The sequence below is a fragment of the Meriones unguiculatus genome, chromosome 11 (genome assembly GCF_030254825.1).
Source record: "Meriones unguiculatus strain TT.TT164.6M chromosome 11, Bangor_MerUng_6.1, whole genome shotgun sequence".
NCBI lineage: Eukaryota > Metazoa > Chordata > Mammalia > Rodentia > Muridae > Meriones > Meriones unguiculatus.
In genome coordinates, this window is record NC_083359.1 from 96,949,086 (window position 1) to 96,965,245 (window position 16,160).

General features: G+C 36.7%; 1 protein-coding gene and 1 non-coding gene across 6 annotated transcripts in view; one reads left to right on the top strand and one right to left on the bottom strand.

Annotated features, from left to right (window-relative positions):
* Positions 1–16,160, bottom strand: part of Akt3 (AKT serine/threonine kinase 3) — a 239,096-nt gene that overhangs the window by 156,067 nt on the left and 66,869 nt on the right. The window lies entirely within an intron of this gene.
* LOC132646652 (U6 spliceosomal RNA) lies at positions 3,195–3,298 on the top strand. Its single transcript, XR_009584901.1, has one exon. It is a non-coding gene; the product is annotated as a U6 spliceosomal RNA (small nuclear RNA).

Here is a 16,160-nt window from a genome sequence, read left to right on the forward strand (position 1 = left end):
GTTTTCCAGCTTTCAGGCTCACTATGCCCCACCCACAACAGGGCCGCTCTACTGTATAGCCCAGGCATGGCGAAGGCCCCCTCTCCCAAGTGCTTCAGGTCACTGGCTTGCCACAGGTTGGGGAAGGAAGCACACACAAGGGCATCTCTCCTGCCCTCATGCCACTACACAGCAAATGAGAAGCCAGAGCAGTTCTCCAGCACTCATGCCCTCCACCCCAACCCCTGCCACCAACTCTAATGTGCTTGCCAGCTAAGGTGTGAGGTCCACACTCCTGGGTGCTTAAAGTCTGTACAACTTTTAATTTTCAAAGACTAGAGCCTGTTAGAAGGCTGGAAGCAGGAACAACTCTACCTGACAAAAAAGCAGCAATTCCAAATGTTCACGTGTACTTTATTTACAATGTATTTTGCCAAGGATTTAAATTTTGGTTAGCATATCTACAAACCCATCATTGGTGCATTCATTCAATCTGAAGAGCTCACATCCAACCCAAATTTTATAGTTCTTATCGATCTTAAAAGCAACCTAAAACATTTTATTTTTTTGCTTTTAACATCTGATTAAATCCAATTTTGATGCCCAAATCACTAAATTTTAAATGCTTTAAAGAGTAAATTTTAGTAAAATGAGCAGATTAATTTTTAAATATTCTTTTCGATGTTTCATACATTCAAAATACAAGGTAAATATTACCTATGTTTAGGTATTATAAGAATGCAAGTCATTCAACTTTATATACACAGAGAAGTAATATTAGAATTCATTCCTATACCTTAGAGAATGGCTCAGTAGAGAAATAATTCAAGTAATGAGTGCAAATTTCAACTTACACTATAGGACTGCAACTGTTTCTTTAGCCATCAGCCACTCCCATGTTTTCTGAATATCACAAATGCTTTGACAGTCATCACCATAAGCAAACTTATACTCGCAAACTTTATGTACAATATAACAAATTTCCATCTTAACAAACCAATACTGTTTGAAATATAATTCTTAGAGACTAGATTTTTTTATTCATAAGATTCCATTTTTCCAATTCCCAAGAATTGTTCTCCTGTACAAGTTTACAGTACTCACTACCTCTAAGATTTTCTTAAAACAATTCTATACCACAACAGATAATTTTTTCTTCCTATCCTTCATTTCCTGTCAGTGAATTCCACACTGACTCCTCCATTCAGAGGAGTTCTTGCTTTCTAATCCAAGCTTGTTTTCTGACTCTTAATTCCATTCTAAACAAAAAAGAACTATTTTGAGTAATATATTCATTCTAAGTACTGTTGAATGAATTAGTGAAGGTAATACTAGCTGCTTGAATGTTATGGTTTCAATATTAAATGTGTTTCAACAAGCTCACGTACAGTGGACTTGGCTGCCAGTTGATGGCCTCAGACCTACCCAATGGTTTGATTCTCTGAGGAATTCACATCATGATAGCATCACTGGGAGGTGGTGAGCCGCAGGAGATAGGGGCTGCATGAATAAAGTACAACTTCTGATACAGCCTGAAAAGCTCTGTCTTTTAACTGTCTTTTTTCTCTCTTTCTTTCCTGGCTATGTGATATGAGGTAGGAGCCCTCATGCTCCTGGCATAATATTCTGCTACACTTGAGGATGACAGCACTGAATTAATTTAGCTATTAACTAATGAAGCCTCAGAAAAAAAAGGAAAATTAAATGTTTTATACTTTTAAGTTGTTCTTTCATGTATTTGTCACAATGACAAAGCCTGACTAACAAAAAGATCTCAGTGGCTTAGCAGAAGCTTTTGGCTAAAGTTAGGCAAAACAGATCATCTTGTCCATAGACTTGGTCTTCCTAAAGGCTCTGCCATTTCCTTGGTTCCCTGACTGTATTCAGAAAAAAAAAAAAATACAAAGAGGATTAAACACAGGAGTTTTTTTGAGCCAAGATTAGAGGCAATATCCATTCTCTCTCCTCAAATTTCAATAGCTAAAACTCAGAATAACAATTACACCTAACTTCCAAGTGACTGGAAGACAGTATAGACTGTGAAACAGCAAAGATTTTAAGTAAAAGTTGAAGATACAAATAAACTTAATGAATGGCTAGCCGATTCTGACTATACTAACATCAATTATAAGTCTCCAGATTCATCCTTAATTTTGTTGACCTCATGACAGACGAGAAACAAAGGAAAGCATCTATATGATTAAAAAGTATTAAAATAAATTTGTATTATGTATATTTATAATATTGTGTATATCTAAAAAATATTATGTATATTTATAATATGTATATTTAAAAGGGAGGCAGGGACATAGGTAGAGATTACTCTCTTAAATTTTTCTATTAAGACAAAATTTATGCATAAATTAACTATTTAAAAAGATATTTCGATGTAAGTATTAAATCATCAATGTCAAAAAACATAAAATTAAGTCTAATCATGTTTTATCACATTACATAAAATTTTACAATATTTTTATCCCAAAGTCTTAATCTGACTTGACTTGTTTGTATCTCGGGATACATTAAGAAAACTACAGAATTAGTAGCCATCACAATATTGCAAAAAATAAAGAATGAAACCAACTAAAGATACACTATTTCAAAATATGAGTATCTTTTTTTAATATTTATTTATCAATCATACAAAATTCTGCCTTCATGTGTGCCTGGGCACCAGATCTTATTACAGATGGCTATGAGCCACCATGTGGTTGCTGGGAATTGAACTCATGACCTTTGGGAAGAATAGCCAATGCTCTTAACCTCTAAGCCATCTCTCCAGCCCCAAAATATGAGTATCTTTAAGTTGCAGCACAGACGAACATTGAAGAGTAAAATAATTTGAGGCCAATCAAACTGCTAACAGCCCAGCCCTTTTACTTCTTACATTTTCCCAGTTGTTTCAGTCATTTCTAAAAACCTCACAGTAAGTATCTCAGGAAAGTGAGCATAAAAAATCATCAAGTATTTTCGATAAAACAATAAAATGAAAAATAAGACTGCCAACAATACAGTCCTGAGCAAGCTTTTTATTCCTTACATCATAGAAAGAGAATAATCCTGTAAAATGTATTATTCCAGTATTATTCCTAACTACTTCTATAGTCTTAAAATCACAGAATATAAGAGCTATATGCTATAGGTATAGATATTAGTGTAACACTACATAAACTTCCTGTTGCTGTTGGAAAAGGTAAATCGGAAATAAGATAACAGTGCTTGCTTCGGCAACACATATACTAAAATTGGAACGATATAGAGATTAGCATGGCCCCTGTGTAAGGATGACATGGAAATTTGTGAAGTGTTCCTTATTTTTAAGAAGTTAAGGAAGGATGACCCTGGGTAAAATGCTCACTCCTCATTCAGAAAGGCAAATGGGATAGACATCAGAAGAAGGTAAAAACAAGGAACAAGACAGGAGCCTATGACAAAGAGCCTCTGAAAGACTCTACCAAGCAGGGTATTAAAGCAGATGCTGAGACTCATAGCCAAACTTTGAGCACAGTACAGGAATCCTATAAAAGAAGGGGGAGACAGAAAGACCTGGAAGGGTATGGAGTTCCACAAGAACAACAGAACCAAAAAATCTAGGCACAGGGGTCTTCCCTGAGACTGATACTCCAACCAAGTACCATGCATGGAGATAACTAGAACCCCTGCACAGATGTAGCCCATGGCAGCTCAGTGTCCAAGTGGGTTCCCTAGTAATGGGAACAGGGACTGTCTCTGACATGAACTCAGTGACTGGCTCTTTGATCACCTCCCCCTGAGGGGGGAGCAGCCTTACCAGGCCACAGAGGAAAACAATGCAGCCAGTCCTGATAAGACCTGATAGGCTACGGTCATAGGAAAGGGGAGGAGGACCTCCCCTATCAGTGGACTTGGGGAGGGGAATGGGAGGAGATGAGGAAGGGGGGGTAGGACCGGAAGGGGATGAGGGAGGGGCTACAGCTGGGATACACATGGTGGAAGGAGAGAATTAAATGCGACAAGCTGTCCTCTGACCGTCACGCATACACTGTGTCAGGTATGCGCCTTGGTATGCATATGTCCCCAAGACATGCATATAAATAAATGCACACAATAAAGGCAAAGGTCTCTGCACTACAAACAGAGATAACAAATCACTTCATTAAAACACACACACACAATTATAAAACAGAGAGCCATACAAGACCTTCCCAATTCTACTAGAAAAAGATCTTTTTAAATGTAGAAATATCATATAAAGATTTGTTTCAATTAACCTTTGACTAAGGAGGAGAAATATGACAAGCCACACCTCAAATACGGTATTAAATTAGATGTGAGAATTATTAAAGCAATTGTTTAGAGGTAACAGGTCTCAAATAAAAGAAATAAATTTGGAGAATTATTTTCATTTTTGAGAGATGGTCTCATGCAGCACAGCCTAGCCTTGAATGTGTTATGTAGCTGAGGATGACCTTGAACCTGGGAATCTTTTTTTTTTTTTTCTTATTCTTCCTCCCAAGCACAGGGATCCCAGATATACTGCATCACTGTTGTTTCTATGTAGTACAAGGAACTGAACCCAGGCCCTTGGATATGCTGGACAAGCATTCAACCAAGTGACCAACAGCCCCAGCCCTGAATAACTTCTCCAAATTTTTCAAAAACTACTTTTCATTCAACACTTGCTATTTTCATTTAAAGTATGCATGGTACAATGTGAGAGATACATGTTCTCTCTCTTTTCTTAAAAACAAAAAACAAACATCAGTTTCTAAGTATTAAGATATAAAAAGGGGATCAATCCTCATTTAGAAAGACAAATGGGATGTGCATTGAACGTATGACAGGAGTCTACCACAGAAGGCATCTGAAAGACTCTACCTAGCAGTGTTTCAAAGCAGATACTAAGACTCATAAGCAAACCTTCGGCAGAGTACAGGGAATCATATGAAAGAAATCATATGAAATGAATCATATGAAAGTTAGTATGGAAAGAATAGGAGCTCCACAAGGACCAAATATATCCGGGCACAGGGTCTTTTCTGAGACTGACACTTCATCAAGGACCATGTATGGATATAACCTAGAACCTCTGCTCGGATGTAGCCCATGGTAGCTCAGTAACCAATTGGTTTCCCATAGTAAGGGGAACAGGGACTACTTCTGACAGGAACTCAATGGCAGGCTCTTTGACCTCCCCACCCTCCAAGGGAGGAGCAGACATGTTAGGCCACAGAGGAGGACTTTGCAGCCAGTCCTGAAGATACCTGATAAAACAGGGTCAGATGAAAGGGGAGGAGGTCCTCCCCAAGCAGTGGACTTGGAAAGGGGCAGGGAGGAGATGAGGGAGGGAGAGTGGGATTGGGAGGGAATAAGGGAGCCGGATACAGAGTTAACAAAATGTAACTAATAAGAAAAATAAAAAAGAAATTTTAAAAAAAGATATAAAAGGGGACTTTTTAAAGGTGACTACAAGTTGCTATATTCAAAATAAACTATAAATCATTTATCCAGCTATTAGCAGGTTCTTTATCAATAAGCATTATTACAACGTAGCTTTAAAAATGCTATCCTACTATAAGAAAAATAATGTTGGCTGGCACAGGAGTGTTTTGAAGTGCTTTTTGAATACCTCAGTCTCACACTCAAATCAGGAGCATCTGTCCACCAACTGTCAAGATACCGTCTAGTTAGGAGTTTTCCTGAATTCATCAGTATTCATAGATGCCGGTCACATCTTTGTGACAAAGAAAGGAAGAAAGAAAGGGAGGTGCAGGCTGATTTAAACCTATCTTATTTTTCTATGTTTTAATAAACATAAATATAAAATTTATCACTTTAAAGTTCTGTTGTGGATGAAGTGCCCTTCCATCCACAGGTCTAGGAATCCAAGTTAAATTTTCTATAGAAATCCTCACTCATCCACTACATTGCATTAAATTGTTCTCACCTTGTATTGCTACTACTACCCATCAACACTTACAGAAACAGTACAATAATACCTTATTTTCCAAGTCAAATCCAAAAACATCCAGAAGTTTTAAGACATATAAATAATCCTCAAAATACTGTACTCATTTTTCTGCACCATTATGGCACTGCTCAGACAGACAGAAAGGAGAAATCTGGCCCAGAGGCTCACTGAAGATTTGCACATAGTACATAAGACATGTAAGGATGTAGGACAGTGAAAGAGTAAACACTCTTTCACTTTGCTTTGTATGTGCAAGGTTCTGGATTTGAACCAAGCATCTCAGTAAGACTGGGAGAAAAGGGCAAAACAAAAACCTGCAACAGTACAAGGGAGGACCAAATTTAAGGGAAAAAAAAAAAGAGAGGAAAGGGTAGAAATTCAATGAACAATAAAACTACTTTTATTGAATATGCACATTACTACTCCTTTCTACTTTACAAATTAACAAGTCCTGCTGATTGCATTTCTTAGTTTTGTAGGCCTAATGTGCAGAAAATTATTATGTAAACCAATCAGTAAGCAAGCAAAAAATGAATATCAGTAAGATAATTTTTATTTTATTTATTAGCATTTATTCACTTTGTATCCCCACAGTAGCCCTCCCTCATCTCCTCCTTGTCCCCCTCACCCTCCCTCTTCTCTCCCTATGTCCTTTCCCTAGTTCCCTAATAGGGGAGGAACTCCTCCCTTTCTATCCTACCCTAGCCTATCAGGTCTCATCAGAATTGCTACATCATCTTCCTCTGTGGCCTGACAAGGCTACCTCCCCCCAACCCTCCAAGGGGAGGTGAACAAAGAGCCAGCCACTGAGTTCATGTCAGAGACAGTCCCTGATCCCCTTACTAGGGCACCCACTTGGACACTGAGCAGCCTATTGTCTTCCTCTGTGCAGGGAGTCTGGGTTATCTCTATGCATGATCCTTGGTTGGAGTATCGGTCTCAGCAGAACCCCACAGGCCCGTTTTTTTGACTTACTGTTTTTCTCCTTGTGGAGTTCCTGTCCCCTCCAGGTCTTTCTATCTCCCTCTTCTTCCATAAAGTTTCCTGCACTCTGCCCAAAGTTTGGCTTTGAGTCTCAGTACCTCCTTTGCTACCTTCGTGGGTAGAGTCTTTCAGAGGTCCCCTGTGGAAGGCTCCTGTCCCGTTCATTGTCTTCTATTTCTGATGTCTATCCTGTTTGCCTTTCTGAATGATGATTAACTATTTTCCCTAGGGTCCTCCTTATTGTTCAGCTTTTGTAGGACTATAGATTTTAGTATGTTTATCCTACATTATATGGCTAATATCCACTTATAAGTGAGTATATACCATATGTGTCTTTCTGCTTCTGAGATACCTCACAAAGGATGATCTTTTCTTGTTCCCTGCAAATTTCATGATTTCTTTGTTTTTACTTGTTGAGTTATATTCCATTGTGTTAATGTACCACACTTTCTATATCCATTCAATAAAGTAATTTTCAAAGATATCAGTCTTCAAATACAACAGGGATACTTTTCTACATTTTATGAAAGAAAGTTATATTTTTAAGAATTATAAATAATTCTAAATAATCCTCTAAACTAAAATACATTCTTACTCACTTCTAGAATATCTTACATTTCTGTACAGATAACTGGCTAAGGTTATTTAAGGCAAGTATGCCCACCTTCTGGTATCCCAATCTGAAACTTCTCATTCTAATTCTGGAAACTAAAATTTTAATACATATTCTAGGGGCAGTCAACTGAGCTCTGGCCAATTACTTGGACACTGCTGGGAGAGGGATGAAAAACAACTACTATTCTAAGATATTCTACAATAAGAAAAAGAGTCACATAAGAAAAGTTGATAAACTCCTGGCAATATTTCAAAGAGAGCTTATATTTTCCTGAGGGAATAAATCAAGGCTAGTGAACTACCATCTGAGGCTGGCAGCGAACATTTTACCAGCTGACTCCATGAAAGCATAGTGCTTCTTTTGAACGAGTGTCACGTCATTCTTTATGAAAAGGTGATGTATCTATTGTCTTAACAGTTCAGTAAACCTCAGTTGTTTTTAATCTATACTTCAGAGAAAGAATAACAGTCTACAGCAGGAACATCACTCACAGCATGGGGCAACTTATAATGGTTAAGGGTGAAGACAAGACCAAAGAAGCTGGGTCTTCCACGGCAACTAAGTGAAACATTTAAGGGATGTGTATCTATGTCTGTCTTTTGAAGACCATTGTGATTTCTGAGTATGTAGAGGTCAAGTGTACTTATTTACTCCAACGTTCCCTTGCTAAGAATAATGAAGTCGGTAACTGACTCATATGATTTAGTAGTATTAATAACAAGGGTCTATACACCACATATAATATGGCTAAATTATTTCAGGATTGATTCAGAGAATGTGAAGAAGCAATAGATATGTTATGAAAAGCTTATCTTATTTACATAGCTTTACAAATACTAAATAATTATAAGTAAATACTTTACTCATCGACATTTGGCTTATTTTATTTAAATACTTTTTCAAATACTAAGTACTTATACGTATTATAAATTTCAAAGTCATAGCACCAGTGTACAAAGAAACGTGGTTACATGCATTTATTAAGAACTTAGGAGATGAGAAAACCTACTGTTCTTTTTAAAAGGTTAGTGATTAAACAAAAGAGTATCAGGCAGGTACTGATTATGTTCATATTAGATAATGCTTAAGTTAAATATAATAATTTTAAAGGTCATGTATAATTTTAAAATTATCTGATATACCTACTAAACCTAAAAATGTTTTGCAAATGTAAACTCAATACATATAACAACCTAAAAATATGTCACATATTCAATAGGTTCACTTAGTTCCATCTGTTCAATTTCTTTAATTTCAAGTAGAATTTTTCAAAATAATAAGACTCAATTTATTGATAAACATTTGGTGTTTTACCAACCGATATTCTTTTCAACTCAAGAGAAAGTTCTTTATCTATAAACAGTCCTATAGACAAAAACTAGTTACGAAAATAAATGAGAAGAAAAACAAACTAGGAGGGGCATGGTTAAAAATGGGTCAGAAAGCCCACATGAAGAATCCTATTATTAGCCCTCCATCATTGTTCTCACAGGTCTTAAAAGGTAGGAAATCCTTACAAAAACAGAAATAAACAATAGATATTGACAGAAACAGAATTTAAAAAGAACTTGCTTTACCCAAACATTTGGTATTTTCAACACATCTTAGAAATATCAAATCAAAAGAAAAAAGATTCTATTGATCCATTCAGATCCAGCAATGGCACCTATAGCCTGACCATGGCTGGTATCTGGGCAATGCAGATATCAGTACTGTATAAAAAGCAGCCTTTTCAAGTCTTCAACAGGTTCCTTGCACACACCAGGTCACCAGGTTATGACAAAATTAGTAACAGTAGCAGTAGTAATAGTAGTAACAAGTTCACATAAGTATGGGATATTAACATTTAAAATATGTAGATGTTAACTTATGATACACATACTGAATACATATTACTGCTCAAACCTACATACAACCTACATACATATACTGAATATGTATTACTGCTCAAACACAGATTAAGGCAGCTCAATTTGATATGGCAACCAGGGGACATATAACTATAGGTGAGTCACCATAAATCAGATTATAATACTAGGTTTATTAATATAAGTGCTCCTACTTTAAATATAATTTATAGGTCAAAATATTTTCAAAGTTGAAAACTATTCTTCAATGAATAGAATAAAAATATTCAGAATTTATGAAGCTTTCAACTTCTTTTTAGACTATAGAAAAAGAAACTCTAGCCTTGTATTTCACACTATTTCTAGAAAATTAAAAAATATATCCTAAGCAATATGCTAACATCAAATTCAGAAACTACACAGATCTGACTAAAGGAAAGAAAATGAGAATGATGGGGTTAGAGTGGTGGTTCAATGGGTAAAAGTGATAGCTAACCAAGGAAGAGTACCTGAGTTTGATGCCACTCACCTATGCTTTAAAAAAACATGTGCTTGGCCATATTTGCTTATAACCCCAAGTCTTCGAACAGCACTATGAAGACAAGAGCTATCACTGGCTTTTTAGATTGTGCATATACTCTAGATTCAGAGGAGTAGAACAAAAAATGATAGAGGAAATATTCAAGCCTTTCTCTGGTTTCCTCACACAGTGTGCATAGGCATGTGTACACATCCCCCATCCATCCATCCATCCACCCACCCACACACACACACACACACACACACAATGTAATACTGACTTGTTAGCCACAAAGTTAATCTAGGACATGGAACTCAGCTCCATTTCTTTAAAATAAGTGGAGAATTTCCATTCTAACAGGAGATATATCATTCTATGACATCAACAGTTTAAGGGAAATCACACAATTTGAATACTGTAGACTAAAACTATTGAATCCCTGAACAACTTATATATACATACATACATATATATATAGTTATTGTTCCAGGACATGTAACCCCAGCAAATGATTTGACTGCTCATTTCAGAAACTTCTAGAAACACCTACTAAACATTTAATGTGAAGTATCAGCAGTTTATGAAATGCTGATTCCTGTAGTGCAGCTGCATGATCTCCAAGCAAATGCAGATGTTCACATACATGCACATACACACTTGTAATAACATCTTAAACCAAACTTTGGTTCTTAGTACAAAATACTGGATTTCAAATATGCAAAACTATGTACAAACACACACAAGTTGAAGAAGCAAAAGTATTAATGATGTATCTCTGAATGTAACACAGATTATAATTTCCTTCATGTATACTTTCAGTTTTCCAATGAGAATGGGAGAATTACAGATTTGTTTTAGAAATAAAAATATCCTGGTATTATTTCTGTTAATAGCATAAATTTTATATATAATTCTCCAGCACTTTTAAAAACTGTACACTGCAAGCCAAAATGAAAGTACAAAGTTTAACTCCAACATCCTAAGGTGATTGAGCTATTTGTCATACAGTCCTAGCAGTTCACTCTTGTTTTCAAACACATATACCTTTACACCTTCAACCAGCCAGGAACCAGCCTGAGAAACCAAAGAACAAGCTCTGAAGGGCAAAGGGCTCAGAGCGATCAAGGCCTAAGCAACCGAGAGCCAGCTTTCCTAGATGATGTTCATGCTTCCAACTCGGGACCCACCAGAGAGCTAAAGCCCACAGCCACCAATCAGAGCACAGATGAGGTATCCTCTTACCATATAACCAAGCTTTCTCCCCCCTCTGCTGGCCTTTGAACCTCCAAGATAGGGAAAGCTGCTTCCAGATGCCTTGCCTATGCAAAGTATGAACAGACTGTCCTTGTTTGGGTGGTCTGTGTGGATTTCTACATCAAGATAAGTTTGACATGCTACTCAATATTCTTGCAATATATAAAAGTAACTAATAAAAAATTACATTGTGGGCTGGAAAGATGGCTCAGTGGTTAAAAGCACTGTCTGCTCTTCCAAAGAACCCGGTCCAATTCCCAGCACCCACATGGCAGCTCACAGCTGTCTATACCGCTATTTCCAAGGGCTCTGACACCATCACACATAAAATAAAATAAAATAAAATAAAATAAAATAAAATAATTATTTTTTTTTAATTACAGTTATTGAACATGGGAGTCACAATCTTTACCCCATGTCAAGTCTATTCATGTGTTCCCTTAGGTGTCACCTAGAATCTCACATGACACACTCTGATAAATAGCACATTGGACCTGGGTTATAAACAAGAATGTGGCCAGACACATGGAGAATTTTCAGGCAAACCAGTCAGCAACAGTCTTCAGAGAGCTAAAAGAAACCGGCTGTTTCCTCCCTACTCTGTCTAGAAATTGTCCTCTCTACTAACACCCCCTTTTCATAATTTCTGAGGTCTGACAGGTATAATCAGTATTTTTCAGAAAACAGAAAACCACACTTAAATCTCCAGAAGAACATCAAGTTACTGACCATCAGTTTGCAGCCTTAATGGGAGCAGGCACAGACACCTGCATATCTCTGAGTGTGCTGAGAGTAGGAAAGGAAGCAACTTTCCACTGTGAATTAAGTTGGACTATCCAACAAACTTGATGTCTCTCAATGTTTGGAATTACCGAATATGTCAAATGTGTTTTTGAATAACAATCTCAGATCCTAGTAAATAAGTTGCTAGATATCTAACACTGGTTCATTCAAAAGAATAAAAAGGGGCTTGTAATGAAACGAAGTTCATAAAAGTAAAGAGTAAACATTAATGCAAAGACAGTAGGTATTCTCAACAACTATATGGTGACACATCTATTGTTCTGTGCATTTGCCAATCAGTATTATTATGGTCCTACAAAGACTCCAGTGCACCAGACTGTAGCTAATTATGTATATTCAAGTGATTAGCAAGCACTTGTTGCCTCTTTCACACCACCCTCCAAACAGCAGCCTTTGAGAGGAGAATAGACTGCAAATTTATTGAGAGAACACTGTTAATCCTTTGGGGAGAATGTAAATGTAAACAGGACTACTCTACATCAAGGTGCTTTGACAACAACAATCATCTGCATAAACACATGCTCAACAACAAACAGGTGTTCTATTTCACAACTAGCACCCATTTGATGCTTTCAAGCAAGCAGCGTTCACAAACTGTTAGGAGTACTTTGAAACCAGCTGCAATTACTATAATTAGCTGCTTTCCTGCACTTTTGTTTACTTTACCTGTTCAGTACTGTGCTATGCCAAGTCACACACTTCAGATAAAATGACCAGTTTAGGGTTTACCTCTGAGGTATGATATGACAGAAGGAAAACTAAAACTCAACTTAAACTAACTCAATTAGAACCTTCTGAAAAAGTCCAATAAAAAATGCTGAAAGAAAATCTGCGACTTCATGTTTCAAACCATTCATTGAGACAAAAAAAAAAAACTCTTCTAATATCAGATACATAATTCTGCCTTGATAGAGACTGAAGTTATTGAAGAGTTGATTTAATTGAAAGAAAAACAGTTTTTAAATTCTACAGAATAAGACTGAGTAAAAAGGGTGCTAAATATCAAATAAAATACTCTATACCAATTAAAAGGCATGTCAGGTTAATAACTATAGCTATAATTACATAGCATGGATAGGGCAAAATATACTCCTGAATGAAATAAAGGCCATTTTAGAACACTCAATTATAATCACCTAACCATAATAAACAAAAATAAATTACCAAATGAATTATCTATATGACCACAAACATAAATTCCAGCACCTAGATTTTCAAATGCATTAATATACAACCTAAAAAGTAGAAAAGTCTGTAATTTCTCAACAGGAAAATGTGGCAGAGATGAACCTCATAAATCCAATCCAGTGACAGATATCCTATCAAGACCACAAGGCCAGGATTGTGTTAGCCCTGTATCTCCCTCTCTTCTAACTCCTATCACCTCCATTTCTCCATATATGTATACACACACACACACACACACACATCCATTTAGTGCCACTAGTGTGTATATAAATATATATGTGTGTACATAAATGATTTCAGGGCTGACCATTTGGTATTGGATAACCAATTAGGAGCTCACCCATGGAGAAGACCGATTTTCCCTCTCTGAACAGTCATTAGGTCATGCCTGTAGCCCTTCATCTGGGAAGGGACCTCTGAGGTCTCCCACTTCCATGTCAGCATATATGTTGGTGGGTTCTTATTCAAGTTTTGTTTAGGTAGCCATCTTACTGAGGTTCATGGGTACAGCTTCCCTTTCACTTCCAGGAGAAACAGTGTCACAGCACATTTCCTGGTCCTCTGGCTCTTACAATTTTTCCACACTTTTTTCCCTATTGTTCTCTAAGCCCTCAGTATTGGAAATGCAATTGTCTACATTTTCAGCAACTGCCAGTAGCTTTTGAGTTCAATTAGTTACCACCTAGATATAAGTGACATTAGTGTACCTTTGAGGACATCTTGCCCTGCTGTTCAATGTTGTGGTTTGATCCAGCTTAATTCCTCTAAGTTATGGGTCCTAAGTATATGGTGTCTTCAGCAACAGGAAATGGTCTTCAACTTTTGGGAGGCAACCACGCACGACAGGAATAGCCTGTACTGTTCTCAGAGTCTCCTGGACTATACCATGATCAACAACTAGAAAGGACATTTCTCATTCCTGGGCCTTAGTTTTTGTCTTTGGCTCTTGTATGGAATATCATCATCCCACGTATTATAACCTCATTTGAACTATATGCATAAATAAACAAATACTGACATTCATATTTTAAATATAATTATTGATAAATATTAAATGATATGATTCTTTATGGGTTTTTCAAACACCTTCAGTATTATTTATCCCTCTTTTTTTAATTTCCTGTTTTGACCTCCTCCTCCATAACTCAAGCCCCTCCCAATTTTCCCCATTTCTCCTTTCATATCACCTGTATCAGAATTCAGTAAAACTCAGGTCAAAGAAAAAATAAACAAAAACAAATGGCTTCAAATGCTAGCTTTTGGGAAACCAAAAGTGATGGCAAGTTTGCTTAAAAGAATTTGAAAGTAAAGCAGAAAAAGAATGAGAAATATACAAGACAACTTTGAATAAGGTAGGAACCTTGAAAAGTAAAAAAGCTGAGACAGAGATATAGAAGGGTGCCTAAAAGAAAGTCAGAGAACTGTCCATCTAAAACAAGAGAGGTGCCTTACCAGGCCACAAAAGATGACAATGCAGCCATTCCTGATGTGATCTGATAGACTAAGATCAGAAGGAAGGAGAAGAGGACCTCCCTTATCAGTGGACTTGGGGAGGGGCATGCGTGAAGAAGGCGAAGAGAGAATGGGATCGGGAGGGGAGAAGGGAGGGGCTTATGGGGGGATACAAAGTGAATGAAGTGTAATTAATAAAATAAAATTTAAAAATAAATTAATTTAAAAAAAACGAGAGAGGTATCGAACAGTAAAAATTCATCTACTTTTAAATCAACCTCCAAGTCTCCTTAGATGAGCCAAGTCAATGAACATTTGTACAATTAAACAGAATATGTAAAATATCTGAACAAAGCAATGACCTTCCCAGTCCACTTTTCAGACTAACTCCAGCCAGTCACATCTATGTCTTTGTTCAGCAGGTGTGGCATTTCTTCTTTGTCACACTTTCCTTTAGTCCTACTCCCCACATTTCACAAGGGAACTCTTTTAGATCAGATTAACTTTCCAAGATCCTCAAAGCTTTTCTTGGTTTTACTGTAAAGAAAACTGTGAACCTGAGCAAGCCACTTTGTTTCTCTTTGACTCAGTATATTCATTTGCAAAAACGGGGGTTAATGATATAGCTCATAAAGGAATTAAATGAGAAAATTCATGACACATAGTAACTACACTACCACTATTCCTGTTCTCTGACCTTGGTTAAATGTTCCATTCTCACAAGTACTGCTGTCTTTGTTCATTCCCCATTTTCTATTTTCTAGCACCACATTTACCAAAGCATAGATGGCATTTATTTTGTGAAAGATAAAGAGGAAAGAGAGAAAGAGAGAAAGAGAGAAAGAGAGAGAGAGAGAGAGAGAGAGAGAGAGAGAGAGAGAGAGAAAGAAAGAAAGAAAGAAAGAAAGAAAGAAAGAAAGAAAGAGAGGGGGGAAGGAAGGAAGGAAGGAAGGAAGGAAGGAAGAAGGGAGGGAGGGAAGGAAGGAAGGAAGGAAGGAAGGAAGGAAGGAAGGAAGGAAAGAAAGGAAAAGCTAAAGCTTTTACTCAAGACAGAAAGGAACAAAAATGAGAAGTGAGAAACAGCAAATTTCCTTCAGGTATTATTAATGTAAAATATTCCTACTGTCCTAAGAATTTGAATAACATTACTCTTAACATCTATCATGATGCTATACTATATATAAGAAAACTTTCTAAGAGGCCACTACCAGAAATTACAATGGAGAAATGATTCGAGTAATTTGTTAAAAGAAGATCAACAGCAAAAAGGATTCCTCTTCCTAACCTAGAATAAAAAATACATAAAACTGACCCAAGATATATTTGTGTATTACAAAAAATAATTCAATCAATGAAGTACTTTGGTCTCTTCTTACAAACTAGCTGTTAATTCTAAATGTAGACTAGTATTAGGGACAGAGATTAAGATAAACTAATATACTCCAATTGCACCGACTACATCTAAGGCCCAGAAAAGTTAAACAGAAGAAAGCAACATGAATAGACTCTTCACCAAAAAAGAAATGTTTGTTTTTGCAGGTTAGCACCACCATTTTTTTTCACATT